Raw genomic sequence first — 19,011 nt, 5'->3', positions numbered from 1 at the left:
ATCCTGCTTTGTGAGTAGATATTTAAGAGCAGCATGGTTAGTGTACACAATCACTTTTGATCCTACTAAGTATGATCTAAACTTGTCAATGGCATAAATCACTACAAGCAATTCTTTTTCTGTGGTTGTGTAATTTTTCTGGGCATCATTTAAAATACGGCTAGCATAATAAATGACATGCAGAAGCTTGTTATGCCTCTATCCCAGTACTGCACCAATGGCATGGTCACTGGCATCACACATTAGTTCAAATGGTAATGTCCAGTCTGGTGCAGAAATAACTGGTGTTGTGACCAGCTTAGCTTTCAAAGTTTCAAACGCCTGCAGACACTCTATGTCAAACACAAATGGCGTGTCAGCAGCTAGCAGATTGCTCAGAGGTTTTGCAATTTTTAAAAAATCCTTTATAAACCTCCTATAGAATCATGCATGCCCCAGAAAGCTTCTGATTGCCTTAACATTGGCAGGTGGTGGTAATTTTTTAATTACTTCCACTTTAGCTTGATCCACCTCTATTCCCTTGTTTGAAATTTTATGCCCAAGGACAATTCCTTCAGTCACCATAAAGTGACATTTTTCCCAGTTTAAAACTAGGTTAGTCTCTTGGCATCTTTTCAGAACAAGTGCTAAATGGTCAAGGCAGGAACTGAATGAGTCTCCAAATACTGAAAAGTCATCCATGAAGACTTCCAGAAATTTCTCTACCATATCAGAGAAGATAGAGAGCATGCATCTCTGAAAGGTTATAGGTGCATTGCACAGTCCAAAAGGTATCATTCTCTAGGCAAACACTCCAGAAGGACATGTGAATGCTATTTTCTCTTGGTCCTGAGGATCCACTACAATTTGGTTATAACCTGAATAGCCATCCAAAAAGCAATAGTATTCATGACCTGCTAGTCTTTCTAGCATCTGGTCTATGAATGGTAAAGGAAAGTGATCCTTTCTGGTGGCTGTATTGAGCCTTCTGTAATCAATAGACATACGCCACCCTGTAACTGTTCTTGTAGGAACCAGTTCATTTTTTTTTCATTATGAACCACTGTCATGCCTCCCTTCTTGGGGACAACTTGGACAGGGCTCACCCAGAGGCTATCAGAAATAGGATAAATAATTCCAGCCTCCAGTAACATGGTGACCTCTTTCTGCACCACCTCCTTCATGGCTGGATTTAGCCGCCTCTGTGGTTGCACCACTGGCTTAGCATCGTCCTCCAATAGGATCTTGTGCATGCATCTTGCTGGGCTGATGCCCTTAAGATCACTTATGGACCACCCAAGAGCTGCCTTGTGTGTCTTTAGCACTTGAAGTAGTGCTTTCTCTTCCTGTGGATTTAAAGCAGAGCTTATGATCACTGGAAAAGTGTTACCTTCTCCCAGAAATGCATATTTCAGGGATGGTGGTAATGCTTTGAGCTCGGATTTAGGAGGTTTTTCCTCTTCCTGAGGAATTTTCAGAGGCTCTTTTATTTCCTCTGAATCCTCCAGATCAGGCTGGACATCTATAAAAGATGTTTTCTAGCTCTGATTCGAGACTCTCAACCATGTTGATCTCCTCCACCAAAGAGTCAATAAGATCAACTTTCATGCAGTCTTTTGGTGTGTCTGGATGTTGTATGGCTTTGACAGCATTTAACTTAAACAGATCCTCATTGACTCTCAGGGTTACTTCCCATTTTGGACATCAATGAGAGTTCGTCCAGTTGCTATAAAAGTCTTCCTAGAATGAGAGTAGCACTCTTGTGCTCCTCCATTTCCAGCACTACAAAGTCAGTGGGAAAGGCGAATGGCCCAACCCTGACAATCATGTCTTCAATCATGCCTGATGGGTATTTAATGGAGCCATCAGCAAGTTGGAGACATATCCGGATTGGTTTGACTTCTTCAGTTAAACCAAGCCTTCTAATAGTGGATGCAAGTATTAGGTTGATGCTTGCCCCAAGATCACATAAAGCTGTCTTGGTGCAATTACCCTCTAATATGCATGGTATTATAAAGCTCCCGGGATCTTTAAGCTTTTCTGGGAAGCTTTTCAGAATGACTGCACTGCATTCTTCAGTGAGGAGAACTCTTTCAGTTTCTCTCCAATCCTTCTTATGACTCAAGATCTCTTTCATGAACTTGGCATAAGAGGGTATTTGCTCAAATGCCTCTGCAAACGGAATCTTTATTTCAAGAGTCCTGAGATAGTCTGCAAAGCGAGCAAATTGCTTATCCTGCTCCTCTTGGCGGAGTTTTTGAGGATAAGGCATTTTGGCTTTGTATTCCTCAACCTTAGTTGCTGCAGGTTTATTTCCTACAGAGGTGGTTAGAGAAGCCTTTTTAGAGGGGTTGCTATCAGTACTTATGTGTGTCTGATCCCTCACTGGCATTTGAAAGCCAGGGTTAGAAGCTGGATTGGCGTTGGACGCCAACTTCTTACCTGTTTCTGGTGTTTGAACGCCAGAACTGAGCTTCCATTGGGCGTTTGACGCCAGCTCCTTGCCTGTTTCTGGCATTTGAACGCCAGAACTGCGCGTGGGTTGGGCGTTTAACGCCAGCTTTACATCCTTTTCTGGCGTTTGAGCGCCAGAGTTATTCCTCTCTGGGCTCTTACTGTCCTCAGAGGGATTTTGGATAATATTTTGCTCATCCTCTGTCAGTTATTCTTTTCTTGGCTTTCTGCTGCTCTGAAGTGAGGTATTTAATGTTTTCCCACTTCTTAATTGAACTGCCTGGCATTCTTCTGTTATCTGCTTTGATAATTGTTGTTTTGTCTGATTCAATTATGCTTCCATATTTTTATTAGCATCTTTAGTGTCTTGTAGCATCTCCTTGAATTCTGCTAGCTGTTTTGTTAGAAAACACAATTGTTGATTGAGTTCAGCAACTTGTTCTGGAGGACCAAGTTCAGTAGATACTGCTTCGGCTTCTTCTTTTATGGAGGACCCACTACTTATGTACAGATGCTGATTTCTAGCAACTATATCAATAAGCTCTTGAGCCTCTTCAATAGTTTTTCTGATGTGTATAGATCCACCAGCTGAGTGGTCTAGAGATACCTGAGCTTTCTCTGTAAGCCCATAGTAGAAGATGTCTAATTGCACCCACTCTGAAAACATTTCAGAGGGGCATTTCCTTAGCATCCCTCTGTACCTCTCCTAGGCATTATAAAGGGATTCATCATCCTCTTGTTTAAAGCCTTGGATGTCCAGCCTTAGCCGTGTCATCCTTTTTGGAGGGAAATATTGATTCAGAAATTTGTCTGATAACTATGTCCATGTTCTTATGCTTGCTGTGGGTTGGTTATTTAACCACCTCTTAGCTTGATCTTTTACAGCAAATGGAAACAGTAACAGCCTGTATACATCCTGATCTACCTCCTTGTCACGCACTGTGTCAGCAATTTGCAAGAACAGCGCCAGAAACTCAGTAGATTCTTCCTGTGGAAGACCGGAATACTGGCAATTTTGCTGCACCATGACAATGAGCTGAGGATTTAGCTCAAAATTGCTTGCTTTGATGGGAGGTATACAGATGCTACTCCCATATGCAGCAGTAATGGGGTTAACATATGACCCCAGAGTCCTTCTGGACTGTTCATTTCCACTTAGATCCATGATGGAGAAAGGGAGATGATGTGAATTGCAAGTAAAATATATTTTTATTTTTATTTTATTTAATTAAAAATAACCAAAAAAATGAAATAAAATAAAGTAAAATAATTAGAAGATAAAATATAGATTTCGAAAATTAAAAGAAAAGGGAAATAAAAAGAAATTTGAATGTTGAATTGACTAATTAATTGAAAAGGTTCAAAAATTTTTGAATATGATTCTCGAAAAAGATTTGAATTTTGAATTTTTAAAACTAAGATAAGATAAAATAGAAAGTTTTAAAATAAAAATATGAATTTTTAAAGGAAAATTTTGAAAATCAATTAGAATAAAAAGGGAAAATATTTTTGAATTTAATGAATAAAGAGAAAAACAATAAAAAGACATAAAACTTAAAATTTTTTTAGATCTAATCCTCCTTATTTTCAAAAATTTGGAGGAAAAACACCAAGGAACACCAAACATAAAAATTTTAAGATCAAAACACCAGCAAGACTCAAGAACACCTTGAAGATTCACAAGAACACGAAGAACAAAAATTCAAAGACTCAAAGGACTCAAGAACATAAAAAAAGAACACCAAACTTAAAACTTGACACAAGATTTAATCAAAGAAAAATTATTTTTGAAAATATTTTAGAAAGAAAGACTCAAAGGAGCAACTATTCACAAGAACATAGACACATTCAACAAATGCAAGGATTAAACAGAGAAAAACTATAATTTTTTTTTTTTGGATGACAAAAACACAAAGGACACCAAATTTAAAACATGCAACTAGACTCAAATAGAAAACTCTAAAGATTAATAAAGAAAAGTAATAAATTTTTGGAAAAGTTTTCTTTGAAAAGAAAATAAAAGACTCTGACCCAAAAGACAAAATTTTCCTAATCTAAGCAACAAAATAAACCGTCAGTTGTCCAAATTCGAACAATCCACGGCAACGGCGCCAAAAACTTGGTGCACAAAATTGTAAATCATACTTTTTACAACTCGTACCACTAACCAGCAAGTGCATTGGGTCGTCCAAGTAATACCTTACGTGAGTAAGGGTCGAATCCCACGGAGATTGTCGACTTGAAACAAGCTATTTATCCTGTAACTCTTAGTCAGGATATCAATTATGATTATTAGTTTGAATTGTGAAGGATAAAAGAGCATGAAATAAATACTTGTTATGCAGTAATGGACAATATGTTGGAGTTTTGGAGATGCTTTGTCTTCTGAATCTCTTCCTTTCCTACCATCATCTTCTTCACGCACGCAAGGCTCCTTCCATGGCAAGCTATATGTTGGCGGATCACCGTTGTCAATGGCTACCATCCGTCCTCTCAGTGAAAAAGGTCCATGTACATGGCTAATCATCTGTCAGTTCTCACTTGTGATGGAATAGGATCCATCGATCCTTTTACGTCTGTCACTATGCCCAGCACTCGCGAGTTTGAAGCTCGTTGCAGTCATCCCTTCTCGGATCCTACTCGGAATATCACAGACAAGGTTTAGACTTTTCGGATCTCAAGAATGCTGCCAATGGATTCTAGCTTATACCACGAAGACTCTGGTCTCACGGATCTGAAAGTTCTGTTGTCAGGAGAGGCGATCAGACTCATGAGCTAGGAACCCAAGAGATACTTATTCAATCTAAGGTAGAACGGAGGTGGTTGTCAGGCACGCATTCATAGGTTGAGAATGGTGATGAGTGTCACGGATCATCACATTCATCATATTGAAGGGCGAATGAATATCTTAGATAGAAACAAGCGTGTTTGAATAGAAAACAGAAATAGTTGCATTAATTCATCGAGACACAGCAGAGCTCCTCACCCCTAACAATGGAGTTTAGAGACTCATACTGTCTAGGATACAAAGTTCAAATCTAAAAATGTCATGAGATGCAAAATAAATCTCTAAAAGTTGTTTAAATACTAAACTAGTAACCTAGGTTTACAGAAAATGAGTAAACTACGATAGATAGTGCAGAAATCCACTTCTGGGGCCCACTTGGTGTGTGCTGGGGCTGAGACTTGAGCTTTACACGTGCCTAGGCTGTTTCTGGAGTTAAACGCTAGGTTGTAGCCTGTTTTGGGCGTTCAACTCCAACTTGTAACCTGTTTCTGGCGTTTAACGCTAGAATGCAACATGGAACTGGCGTTGAACGCCAGTTTACATCATTTATCTTTGAGCAAAGTATAGACTATTATATATTGCTGGAAAGCCCTGGATGTCTACTTTCCAACGCAATTTAGAGCGCACCGGTTGGACTTCTGTAGCTCCAGAAAATCTATTTCGAGTGTAAGGAGGTCAGAATCCAACAGCATCTGCAGTCCTTCTTCAACCTGAATCAGATTTTTGCTCAAGTCCCTCAATTTCAGCCAGAAAATATCTGAAATCACAGAAAAGCACACAAACTCATAGTAAAGTCCAGAAATATGAATTTTGAATAAAAACTAATAAAAATATACTAAAAAGTAATTAAAACATGCTGAAAACTACTTAAAAATAATGCCAAAAAGCGTATAAATTATCTGCTCATCACTCATCTTACTATCCTATTTTCTATCTTTCAGGATGATTCACCGTAAGCAAAAAGGAAAGCAGAAGAAAGAACAAGCAGTAGCCAGATAACCCACCAGTTGAAGGTGGCAATCCGTGTAATCCCCGTACCCCCTTGCTCATCTTTGAATGCACGGAGGACCGTGCAAACTTTTATGTGTGGGGAGGTCGTCCGACCAAAGCGGCCAATTTTTGGGTGAAAAATTCCAATCCAAACACTTTCACATTTCATATTTTTTGACTATTACTGTCATTTAGAATTCTTAGTTGCAGTTTTCTTGGTTTGTATATATTTTAGAGCTTTATTTGCATTTTTCTTAGTTGATTGCATTTCTTTTCATATATACATATATATATATATAATAAGTTTAGTCAAAATAATGAAAATTCAAAGACCATTTCTTTATAGGGCATTCCAAAATTGATTTGAGTTAATATTTTTTTTCATTGAAACTTGCTTGAAATATATTGTGGAATATGGTTTTGAGCTAAGAACACACAACCTTGTGAGTTTGGAGCCTAATTGTGTGGTTGCATCATATAAACATTATTTTCATTCTTCTGTGTTATTTTCTTTCTATGATTGTAATCTTTGATTTATTTGATTCTTTATGTCCATTATTCCGTGTATATATGCATTTATATGATTGATGCCTTCATTTCAAATAGCTCACTTATCCAAATAGACTTATTCTTTTTATCCATCATTGTTAGCCAATTTTGAGCCTATTTTAATCCCTTTTGTTCTTAATTTTAGCACATCACTACTCCTAAGCAAAAAATAATAAATGTCTTTAATTTAGATCTTTGATTAGCTTAGGCTAGTGAGAGTATGTATATTCAAGTGTGGGAAAATTTGGGAAGATTGGTTGAGATAAAAGTATTTTTTAGATTTTTATCGAAAATCTTGGGAATTTGGTACATATTCATACATTCAATATTTAAACCATATGCATTAGTCTCTTTTGTATATATTATGTTATTATAAAAAAAAGAAAAAAAAAAGAAGAAAAAGAAAAGAAAAGAAAAAGAAAAAGAAAAAGAAGGAAAAGAAAAAGAAAAAGCGAAAAAAAGAAAGCAACAAAAAGGGGACAAATGTTAACCCCAAAGTAAAATAATAAGAATAATGCATATGGGATGTGAATTGAAAAGAATGCATGAGTGTGTGAAAAAGTGAAGAATGTGTAGTTAGGTTTGCATTTGAATTGTATAAGTTGTTATATGTGTTAGGAGAGAGAGTTTAAGTTAATCAAATATTCATATTTCAAGCTCACTTGACCATATGTATCCTTATCTTTACCCTAACCCCATTACAACCTTGAAAAAGTTCTCATGATAATTGCATACATGCATTGAATAATTGTTGATTGTTAGATGAAAGACAAATCTTAGAAAGCATAATTAGAGGAGAATTGAGTGACTCAACACTATACACTTGAGCGATTAGAGCGTATACACATCCAGTGAGGGATTCGATTGTTCAATTCTATGTTTTCACTGGTTATTATTCCTTATCTTGCAAGTTGTAAATTCTTTTCGATAACTTTAATCAATTGTTGGATTTGACTTGGTTGTGCTTGCTTTATCCCTTATGTTTATATATGTATTCTTGGAAATTGATTTATTTTAACCAAGTAGTTGCATGCATTTAGGTAGATTGCATATAGATAGTTTATTTTGAATAAGTGTTGTATCCCTTAGTCTTATTCTTCTTGATGTATAGCATGAGGACATGCTATTGTTTAAGTATGGGGATGTGATAAATTCACATTTCATGGTATTTATTTGCTTTAATTGTGTGGATTTAATTGACTTCTCTTGTATTTATATATTGAAATAGCATAGATTTGTGAATTTCTCCTAATTGTTCTTAGTGATAAAAATCATGCTTTTTATGCTTAAAAATTACTAATTTTAATTTCACTTCTATTCCATTCGATACCTTGATGTATTTGTTTAAGTGATTGAAGTTTTAGAAGGCAATGATGGATTCGAAGGATGAAGGAAAATCATGCAAAAATGGAGAATTCATGAAAAAGTGAAGGATTTGTACAGCTATCAATCCTGACCTCTTCGTACTCAAGTGATCATAATTTGAGATATAGATTTCCAAATGAGGTGGTTCTAGTGGTATTAGAAAGTTAACATCCGGGGCTTCAAAATGATATGCAATTATCTATAGTGGATGTGTGTTAAGACGTCTGCGTATGCAGCCAAATGCTTATGTATGCGAGATACCAAAAACGTGCTTCATTAAAAAACACATGAGGGGCAATTTTCTGGAGCATTTTGGGCCCAATCCAACCCATTTCTAATGCTATTGAACCAAGGATTGAAGGAAGAATGAACCAAGTAGAGTTTAGGTTTTTATCATGTTTTAGGCAAAATTTCTAGAAAGAGAAGCTCTAACTTCTCTCTATAATTATAAGTTTCTTAGTTTAATTTCTCTCTAGTTTTAGGTTTTGATCTTATTTTGGTTTAGTTTTCTTTATATTTTCTTGTTCTAGTATCTTGATTTATCTAGTTTTTTTTGTTAATTTCTCTATTTTGCCACTTTTAGTTTATGAACTCTCTTGTTAATTTCAATTTTCTTTAATACAATTTGATGTTTTATGTTTTCTTGATGCTTAATTTAGTTGTTGTTATCAATTTTTTGCATTTGATAGTTATAGATTTTACTAATCCTTGCAATTTATGATACTTTTATGCCTACCATGTGTTTGATAAAATGTCTCTTTTAATTTTAGAGTAGAATTTTGTATTCTTAGTTTGGGTTGGTAACTTAGGTGACCTTGAGTTACTAATGTCCAAGTTAATTGATAATTTGGAGATCTTAATCACTCTTGTTTCCATTGATGCTAATCTTTTGCTAATTCAATTAGTAAGTTGATTAGGACTTATGGATTAGGATTAATTAAGCCCATTTGACTTTCCTCCAATATTGGGGATAACAAAGTGGGATTGCTCTTTATAATTATCATGTTGTGGTTAGTAAAAAGGATAATGATCCTTAACTATTAGCCCTTGCCAAGACCTTTCTTAGTTGATCTTTTTAATTATTTTAGTTTAATTGCTTTTGATATTTAGTTATTATTTGCTTCTTTATTTTCTTGTCATTTACATTTCTTGTTATTTCTATCTCACCCCCGATTTTCTTAATAGCCAATAATTGAGCACTTGATTGCAATTTCTAGGGAGAACGACCCAGGATTCTACTCCCAGTTATTTTGATTTGTATTGTGACAACCTTTTAAACTTTGATTAGGGTCATTTATTGATTTGGAACTATACTTGAAATGCAATTTTTTTTTTTAGAAAAATTCCTAACCGACGTTTGGCCTCCGTCATAGGCAGCAATTTTATTTCTGTTCTTGCTCAAGCATAATGTTCTAAGTGAGAATTAGTTCTTGAGAGTTTCATGTTATGACTCTTTTGCACTATGAAAAAGTTGGCAATTAAAGTAATTTATTTCTTGATATTCTTTTTTTTAAGGCTTGATAATCATGCTATGATGCAGCTTCTTTGCAAAATTTTACTATAGAAAAAAATCACTTGCAAGCTACTACTTTTCCTAAAGGATTTGAGGTCTACAACCATCCATCCTTTAATTTTCTTGACATTTCATTTTTCTGATTCTTGATAATTATATAATTGATGGTAATCAGCAATAGTATGGACACAAATTATAAAAAACTTTTTTTAAGTTTTTAGTAGGACATGGCATAAGATACTTTTTCTTGTGATCAATGACTTTTGTCCAATATATAGAATTACATTTATGAAATAGCCATGTCCTAGTATGGTTCTAAACCACTAAAAAGCCCTTAGAAGTATTCTGATAGCTGAACCACAAACATGGCTGGGCATCAATATTAAACACTTTTTTCATTGTCCTATTATACAAAGTTATATGTTGCACGAGATGTCTTTTGGACATACTAAAGACCTTAGGTTTGATAGCAATTGTATTCACAATCTGTCATTATCTTTTGAACTCTTCTTTCCCTGACTTGGCATATGTCTCATTTGGTTATCATCAGGCTTTGGTCACAGATGTATGTGACAAAACTCTTTACTATACATGTATAACTGCTGAAGTAATTGAGTTCTACCAATTGTTATACAGACTTATGTAGCAAAAGATAGACTTGTTACTAATCCTCTGTGCAAGCCCTTTAGTATTTGCAGGTTTATTTTATAATTCTGTTTGTAGTTATATTATTGGACTGAAGTTGAGTTTTTGTTTCCCCAATTTTGCTGTGCATTTGCAGAATTGCTGCCAGAGGACTATAGCAAACAAGTAGCCCCCTGTCAAACAGCTGTCCATGGTACCTAGATCAGCACAAGAGAATTTAGACTAGCTCTAGAGTAGCGTAATATTACGTATTTGATGTACCCACTATGATGTTATCGTCCATGCTTATTCTGTTGGTATGTGCTGCTGTGCTGATATACTTGATACCTATCTTAATATTTATCTAGGTTTATTCTATGAACAATGAACTATACAACTTTACTTTGTTAATGTTGATGGTAATTTGTGTGCATCATTTTAACAAGATTGAAACCTGGCTCTGATAACAGAGAAGGCTTCCAATGTTTTTTAGGACATTTTAATGATATACGTTTGGGCTTTTTTGTTAATGAGTTTGGGTCAAACGAAGCTTTTTTTTAGTTTAACTATCAAGTAATCAAGTTGGTCTATTTGTTAGAGATTTCATTATAAAGGATGCTCAACGATTATCTAGAATTTTCTTTTTCTAGGCCTCGGAACTTACACAATTTCTACTGTCCAAAAAAAAGAACTTACACAATTTCTTAGAGAAAATAAAAAGGAAAAAACTCTTTTTAAGATTGTTCTTTATTCTGAGAGATCTTTCTTTCTATGATAGAGAGAAGAGCGAGGTAAACCTAACCAGAATGTTAAATCAATTACGTCGGTCGTTGTGATCCTTTCCTTTCTTTTAGGAAGTCATTGGGTGATCTCCGCCAGTTGGTACCTATGAACAACTCGTGGCGGTCTCAAATCCTGCCTTTATGGCTCTTTGGTAATGGAAAAACATCCTTCCAACAAAGGCAGGCCCTTGCAGAAGCAGTTAATGAGAAAAATTAATCAAATTATTAATTTTCTGTAATTTAGATTGTATTAAACTTACGATTAACTTTCCAACTGTGAAATTTTAACATCAATAGAATTCAACATTTTTTAAAAGGAAAAGCTAAAATACAACTTTATGCTCCTTACATACACACAAACGGCTGACGAAAGCAAATTTTCCTAAAAATTCACATTAACATTGTAGGAAAATCTGTATTTTCACCACTTAAGCAACACTCATTTAGAACAAAATTAATTGAATTCCCTAAGTTGATTTTTTTGTTTACTGTTTTATCCGTCCATCTACCTATGCAGCTTTTGTCATTAATGTTGTACATTAATCTATCAAAATTAAAGACCACGGAATGAATAAACACCACTCACCAGAACATGATAACCAAAAACAAACATGTATGCAAACAAATTGCAACATAGACAAAACACACAAACAGGACCCCATACTCTAATTAGGTAATTTGTCCAACTCATATAATTAAAGGATTTTCAAAGGATTCATTAGTTTCTATGAAGTGGTCATTCCCCACACACCACACATAGAGAGAAGAAGACAACATAATAAACCACTATTCTAGCGTTCTTGTATGTATAATGTGAACCAGTTGTGTGAATTGGATAATTAGATTAGCCAAAAGACTAGATCCATTATATCATGCATGTCTCATAATGTGCTCATAAACTAGCATAACATGTAGATATTAATATTTAGCATTAGTAGCTGTTGATAATAGTTCTCACAACAGCATGCATAGCTAACATGGAAGAAATTTCAAAACCTACATGTGCACTTGCATGCTAATGATCCCTTGACACAGTTCAGCCAATTTAGATGACCATCATGGATGTTGAAACTATATTGGGGTAACAAAAAATTGGACATCTAATTTGGCGCTAATATTGTTCACGGACCATGCTAGCATAAAGTTCACTAATAACATTAAATCTTCTACTAATACGTGACAGTAACCAAAATATTAAACATTCATAATACTAAGACATAAGTAGGTTCCTAGGGCACGCATATAACAACCATAGGTGCTCATGACAAGATTTCTCTTTCAATCCTTCGAGAATTCCAGTCAACCAGGGATCGCTGAAAAAATTCATCCCGCATTTCATTGAAGTGCTCCGTAGCCAACGCAAGCGCAGTCCCTCCTTATCTTGTCAGTTATACAGTCAATGTTAGATTTTTTTTCATCCCTCATATGCATTTCATTGATTTTTTTCTATCAATAAAATGTAACATAATTAATAATAATATATTAGATTTATTTTGTATAGTGAATACATTATAGTCTAATAATCTTAGAATTATATTATTATTTTCTATTAAAAAAAGAAAAATAATGTGGTTAGTATTACAACAAATTTGCATGCATGCAAGAATATAAGTTAACATATCAACAATCCAATCAAGTAGCTCATACAGGGTCATACTAACCACATCCGAATCAGCATGAACCCTCCCTATATGGGTTTCAAGTGTTGGAAAACTATCAAACAGCCATATCTTTTCATTTGAGATGTCCACTGTCATAAGATAGTAGTGACTTTCTTTTAAGGGTTTTAGCACATCTTTCATTTGAACATAAATCTAAAAAATAGACATGACAATCATGTGAGAATGTATCAGCATGATGCAAACAAAAAAATCAATAAAATCCATATGAGGTGTACTTACATATTTCAGAGCAGTTGGTTTGGAGAAGTGATCATCGGTATAATATGTGATAACATGCTCGTCATCGATCTCCGGGTCTATTATGAAGTCCTATAAGGAAGGAGCAAAACAAAGTTTATTTACTTGTGTCCAAAATGTGAATGTTAGATAGGTTTTGAATTGAATAATCACTGACCGAGAAAATGACTGGAGGGACCAGATGGTGCATTCATGAAGTTGAGCTTGTGTCCATGCAGTTTTATAAGACATGAGCTCCATGACAAAGTCTGATGGATCATTGCCTGGCAAAAAGCAGGAGAATGCTTCACGGTCCATACTATGATATCCTCTCTTGAAAAGAATCACATTTGAACTCAATAGTAGGTCACTGCCTGAGCCTCCTCAAGGCTATACCGCATTGCCCTCGTAATCTTGAAGTTCGAACGGATGAACTTAAGACATGGAACGGGCTGTTAGGGTTCAAATAATGGAGGAAGATAAGCACTTAATAGTCCATAATCAACGCTTCTTACTGGCAGAAATGTAACCCTCATAGTAGCGTAGCTCAACTTTAGTGGTGGTTCTCGCGTTGGCTTGCGCATCTTACCACTCCTCTTCATATTCTTTGGAGAGCGTTGAGCAATCTTTGCAATCTTCGAAGATTTTGGTGTTCCAAGCAAGAAAGGTGCACGGCATCTAACATTCTCACCAAGCCCACCCCAGATAAGTTGAAAACAAAAGGAACCTCTACATTAACAATGAGGGATGAGTTTAAAATAGGTTCATGGAGAATGCGGTAAACATAATTACCATCACTTTACCCTTCATTTGCGGAGGGATGTAGGTAGAATGTACCGGTGCAAATGCTGTGGCACCTGAAGAGGAACCTCTGACGCCAGACGTGTTGAACGTGCGGGTCTGATCTTGATGAATAATAGAGCCCAAGATAATGGTGTCCTCGTTCCAGTTGCCAAGGAGCCTAGAGTGCAACAAGGGTTCCATAGGGGGTATGGTGTCACCCACAGATTGGTCAGCTGGCTTTTCGGGGATATAAACCTCCTTCATATCTATTGCAACCGGAATGGCAATGCTCTTGCCACCGATGATGTCATCCTCATTAACAACGATGACATCAGAGGCGGCATTGTGAGAGTTACTCGGTTGTCGATTCTTCTATCTGAATGTTTTCAGCGCTTAGTCAACCAAACTAAGGGCTCTTTTCAGGTCACCGGTAATAGCTCCAATCTGCTCGGCGCCCTGCTCGTAAGTCTGTTTATGAGGAACAGATTATCATTTCGGTAAGTTAGTTATGCCAATATCAGAAACAAAATATGGTTATGTAACTCAAGGCTTTTGTCAAACGGATTTACCTGAAGAACCTTGAACATATTCTTGGCAAGACCCCTCTATGGTTTCATTCAGGACCTTCAATGTAAGACAAACATCACTGTCCTGAGAAAACAACACGGATTCACACATTAATATCATATGACTACAACATTACAGTGTAAAATAAATGAGAGTGAGTAGCAAGGAGCAATGTACTGCAGGACGAGGTGACCCATCTTAGTGTTCTCCCACAGCCTTCATTGGCTCATCAGCATCCATGATAGGAGGGAACCAATTCTTAGGTAGTGAATGGTAAGCAACAGAAGCACTTTCTGAATGGTGTGAATGGTAAGGCATAATCCTACTTAAAAGGGTAGTGAAGGGTAGTCTTGGAAAGTGAATAAATAGAGGTAATGAGTGAAATTTTTTAGGCCATGTCATAGGGTGGCATTATGGAAAAGGATGAAGCATAATAGCTAGCTTAATGTCCTATCTGGTCTGTATTAGGAAATCTAACTATTAAACCATCTTGCATTCTTGGTAAGAATGGAAGAATCTCAGTATGACCTTCACGTCTTCTATTCTCCTAACCTGCCAACACCCTACTTGACCTATGTGAATGAGACATCCTTCGGTATCTTCTCTTCTTCTAACTTGCCAACACCATACTTGACTTACGTGAGTGAGACATGATGGTGTCACTAATCACCCACAACACTCAAAGATCAACTAATATCTTACCATCGAATCCTCCTATTTGACATCTACATAAAGTTATTATAATTTATTATACTTAATAGGATAAAAAATAAGATGTAATTGTTAATGTCAAATACAATTATGAATCCTTGAAAAAAGTAATAAAATGAGTAATGTGGTGAAATAAATAAACTGCTTGAACTAAAAAATTCTAATACATTGTTTAAATCTTTTTTTTTATAGACTATCAACTATTTTTTTGTTGAAATAATTCATAGTTTGAAATCTTTAATTTTTATTGTACTGGTTTATATTTTTTTCATATTATAATTTTAAATCATTGATTACAATAAAAAAAATTATTTCTTTTCAGAAAATTTGGACTCACGTTAGAAGAACAAAAAAGGGCTTCGGGCACTAAACTCTTATTATACACTTAAATATTTGTGTCGTCAAACAATGCATTTGGGTATTATAAGCTCCTGCTATCCATTTTTTAACATGGTGGGAGAGTAATTCTTATTAGAAATACCATAGTTATCTCACTCATATTCACACATTCTTCAAGTTTTGATTGAACCTGTCATCCCTAAACAGGATGCATTATTCCTCCAATTTATATCTAACTAGAAACCGAGTATTGCTCGCTAATATGATGAATAATTTAAATCAAATTTACTAAATTCAGTTGACATTCATAATAATCGTTAATTTACTGATCATGATAATGATTTAAATTTAACTTCAACACTAATAACATCTTACACAACTTTTTTTCAACTTAAATACAACTGCCACTCATACCAATGCAGAAACAGTAAGTACCACTTCTAATTCTACTTAATTAGATAATGAAAGCACTAGGAAACGGTGAGAAAGAACAATGAAAAGAACAATGAAAACAACAAATTAGTTCTTACAACAAGTAGTTTATGCAACCTACCCCTTGCATGCAACCAAAATGCGGTCAATCCTTTTGACCCTTCATTTTGAACACAGTCGACAACTTTTCAATAATTTTCTCAATCTGAATGAACAACTCCCACTTCTCCGTCTCAAGTTAAGACACACGAGTTTGCAGTGACCCCACCACCTCCACTAGCTTACGAATTGTAACACTCTCTGCATAAAATTAAAAATGAATCCCTCAAGCCCAATAATATGTAATGCACATAAATTCCATAGTCGATTCAAGTACAATATTACCATCCCCGAACTGATGCTAAAACTCCGGCTGGGTGGCTAGCGACGGGTGCGAGCTGGAACCATGTTGCGACTTGAGACCACCGGGTGGGAATAGTGCCCTCGTCGTCATCTCTAAACGCGGGGGGTAGTTCACATCCGACACTGCAACATCTCCACCTCCAAAGGAAGATTCAACCGACATTCCTCCATGGTAGGCGATCCACGCATTCAGTCCAGTCTCGTAGCTACGGTACCAGCAGTGCAAATTTCCCGAAAATCCCGTTACCTGCTACTTCGCCGCCTCCCACGTTGGATAGATTCCGGAGATTCGCCCCCTAAAAATCATGTAATAGTTGCCATTGGTGCGGAACACCATTATCAATACCCTAGCTTCACTACGCACTTGAGTCCCACAACCCCCTGGTTACAGCTGCAAAGATATTGAAGAATGAAGGGCTAGACTTGCGTGGAGTTTGATCTAACCATAAACCCTCGTGTGAGTCTCACGTGACATGAATTTTACTAAAATTTTAATCTTCATATAATATATGCACATCATCCATAAATATCTAAAATAGAAGAAAGCCCAATCAACTCTCTTTGTGAATATAAAAATATAATTAGATATTAGTATAAATAAAATTATAATTTTGGTGACATATATTTAATTTCAATTGCAATGAAATAATAATATGCCGTACATTTTTGTTGTAAAATTAGTAATAGTAAATAATAGATTTTCACTAAAAATAAAAGTAATAAGTATTGTTTTGGTCCCTAGCATTGAGGGTAAGAATCGAAACCGTCCCTGATATAATTTTTTATTTAGAATCGTCCTTAACGTTTTATTTCGTATTAAAATCGTCTTTTTTAATAAATTTTTTTATTATATTACTAAATTACCCCCTATTAATGAAAAAATTATAAAATTAAAAAAAATGACGCGAGGGGGCAGGGGAGAAGGGAAAAGGAAAAAGGATGCGAGGGAAGGAGGGGAAGGAAAAGGGAAAAGGGAGAGGGGGAAGGGGAAGGGGGGACGGCGCTGGCGAAGCTTGGAGCCACCGTCGCCGTCGCCGTCGCGAGCCAGGGAGAGAGCTTCTGCTTCTGCACTGCTGCTCCTCTCTGCCGCGTTCTCGCCGCTCCTCCCTGCCGCTGCTCCTCATCGCCTTGCCGCTGCTCCTCCCCGTTTCTGCTTCGACCTCTATTTCTACTTCTGCTTCTGCTGCTTGCTTCGCTTCTTGCTTCGGCTTCTGCTCCTTGCTTTGGCCTCTGCTTTCTGCTTCTACTTGAGCTTCTGCTTGAGTTTCTACTTCTGTTTCTTCTGCTTTTGTGACTGCTTCTGCTTCTACTTTTAATTATGATTTTGATTTGTTATTTTTTATTTTATTGTTGTTGTGTGTTGATTTGGTGGTTGAATTTGTTGAATTTGTGTTGATTTGTTGATTTGTTGAATTTCTGATTTCTTGATTTGTTGAATTTGTGTTGATTTCACTGATGTTGTTATTCTTGGTGGTGGAGGTAAAGGTGCTAGTGCTGGTGGAGGTAAAGGTGCTGGTGGTGGTGGAGGGTGTTTTTGTCCGGAAAAAGTTAAAAGGATGATTTTAATACGAAATAAAACGTTAAGGACGATTATAAATAAAAAAAATTACGTTAGGGACGATTTCGATTCTGACCCTCAACGTTAGGGACCAAAACAATACTTATCCCAAAATAAAATTAGTACAATAACAATAGACATGTAGCATTAGACTCTTGATGCTACCAACTGTCATAATAACTTTTTTAATATGATTGATGGACTTCTCCATAAAAAAGTATTGGTGCATAATCCTCTCCATCAAAAATCTCGTCATGCCTTATCCAATTTACTAAATTGTTTATTTTGATCATTATTATTATTATTATTATTATTATTATTATTATTATTATTATTATTATTATTATTATTATTATTATTATTATTATTAGGGATAAGTACTGTTTTGGTCCTTAAAATTTAGGGTCAAAATCAAATTTGTCCCTAATTTTATTTTGGATTTAAAATCATCCTCAACGTTACATTTATTATTAAAACCATCTTTTTAATAAAATGGCATATTTCCCCGACAAAAAATAAAAAATTACGAAGGAACAGATCTGAAGAACAAATCATCTCTTTTCCATCTCCTTCTTCCCAGAGGTTCCAGATCCACACGCCACATGAACCCAAACCCTCTCTATCCCGTGAAACCCTTTTCAAGCAAAGAACATGAACACAACCCTCGATCTCTCTCGCTGAACGACGATCATGAAGGAAAGCATTCGCTAGTCCTCGTTGGAACCTCTACCGTGACTCGTGACTCGTGACCGAAGCAACGACGAAGATGACAGATAGCTACGGTGACTCGTAACTACCTGATTCGTCCTCGCTAGAACTTCCACCGTCACCGGCGAAAGCTTCCTCCCCTCCTTTCCATTTTTTGTTATTTATAAAAATATTTTATTCAAAATGGCAATTTTAATACCAAATGAAACGTTGGGGACAATTTAAATCCAAAATAACGTTGGGATGATTTTTATTTTGACCCTGAATTTTAGAGACCAAAACAATACTTATCTATTATTATTGTTGTTGTTATTATTATTATTACGTAATAGTAATTTTTTTAACCATTTCAAAAAATAATTTAATTTGAAGAGGTTACATTCATTTATTTTTTGCAAATCAAATAAAAAGAATTTAACATTTCTTTGTTACATAACAAGTATATAAATTATTAATTTTCTTAAAAATTATACAGCATAACTTATGAAAAATATAGTATAAAATGTTCTCGTACAAAATTTTTTAGTAGCATAATTATTTTCAAATAATAGATTTTAGTATTTCGTATA

This window comes from Arachis ipaensis, chromosome B10 (genome assembly GCF_000816755.2).
Source record: "Arachis ipaensis cultivar K30076 chromosome B10, Araip1.1, whole genome shotgun sequence".
Taxonomy (NCBI): Eukaryota; Viridiplantae; Streptophyta; class Magnoliopsida; order Fabales; family Fabaceae; genus Arachis; species Arachis ipaensis.
Note: the sequence above shows the minus strand (reverse complement) of the source record.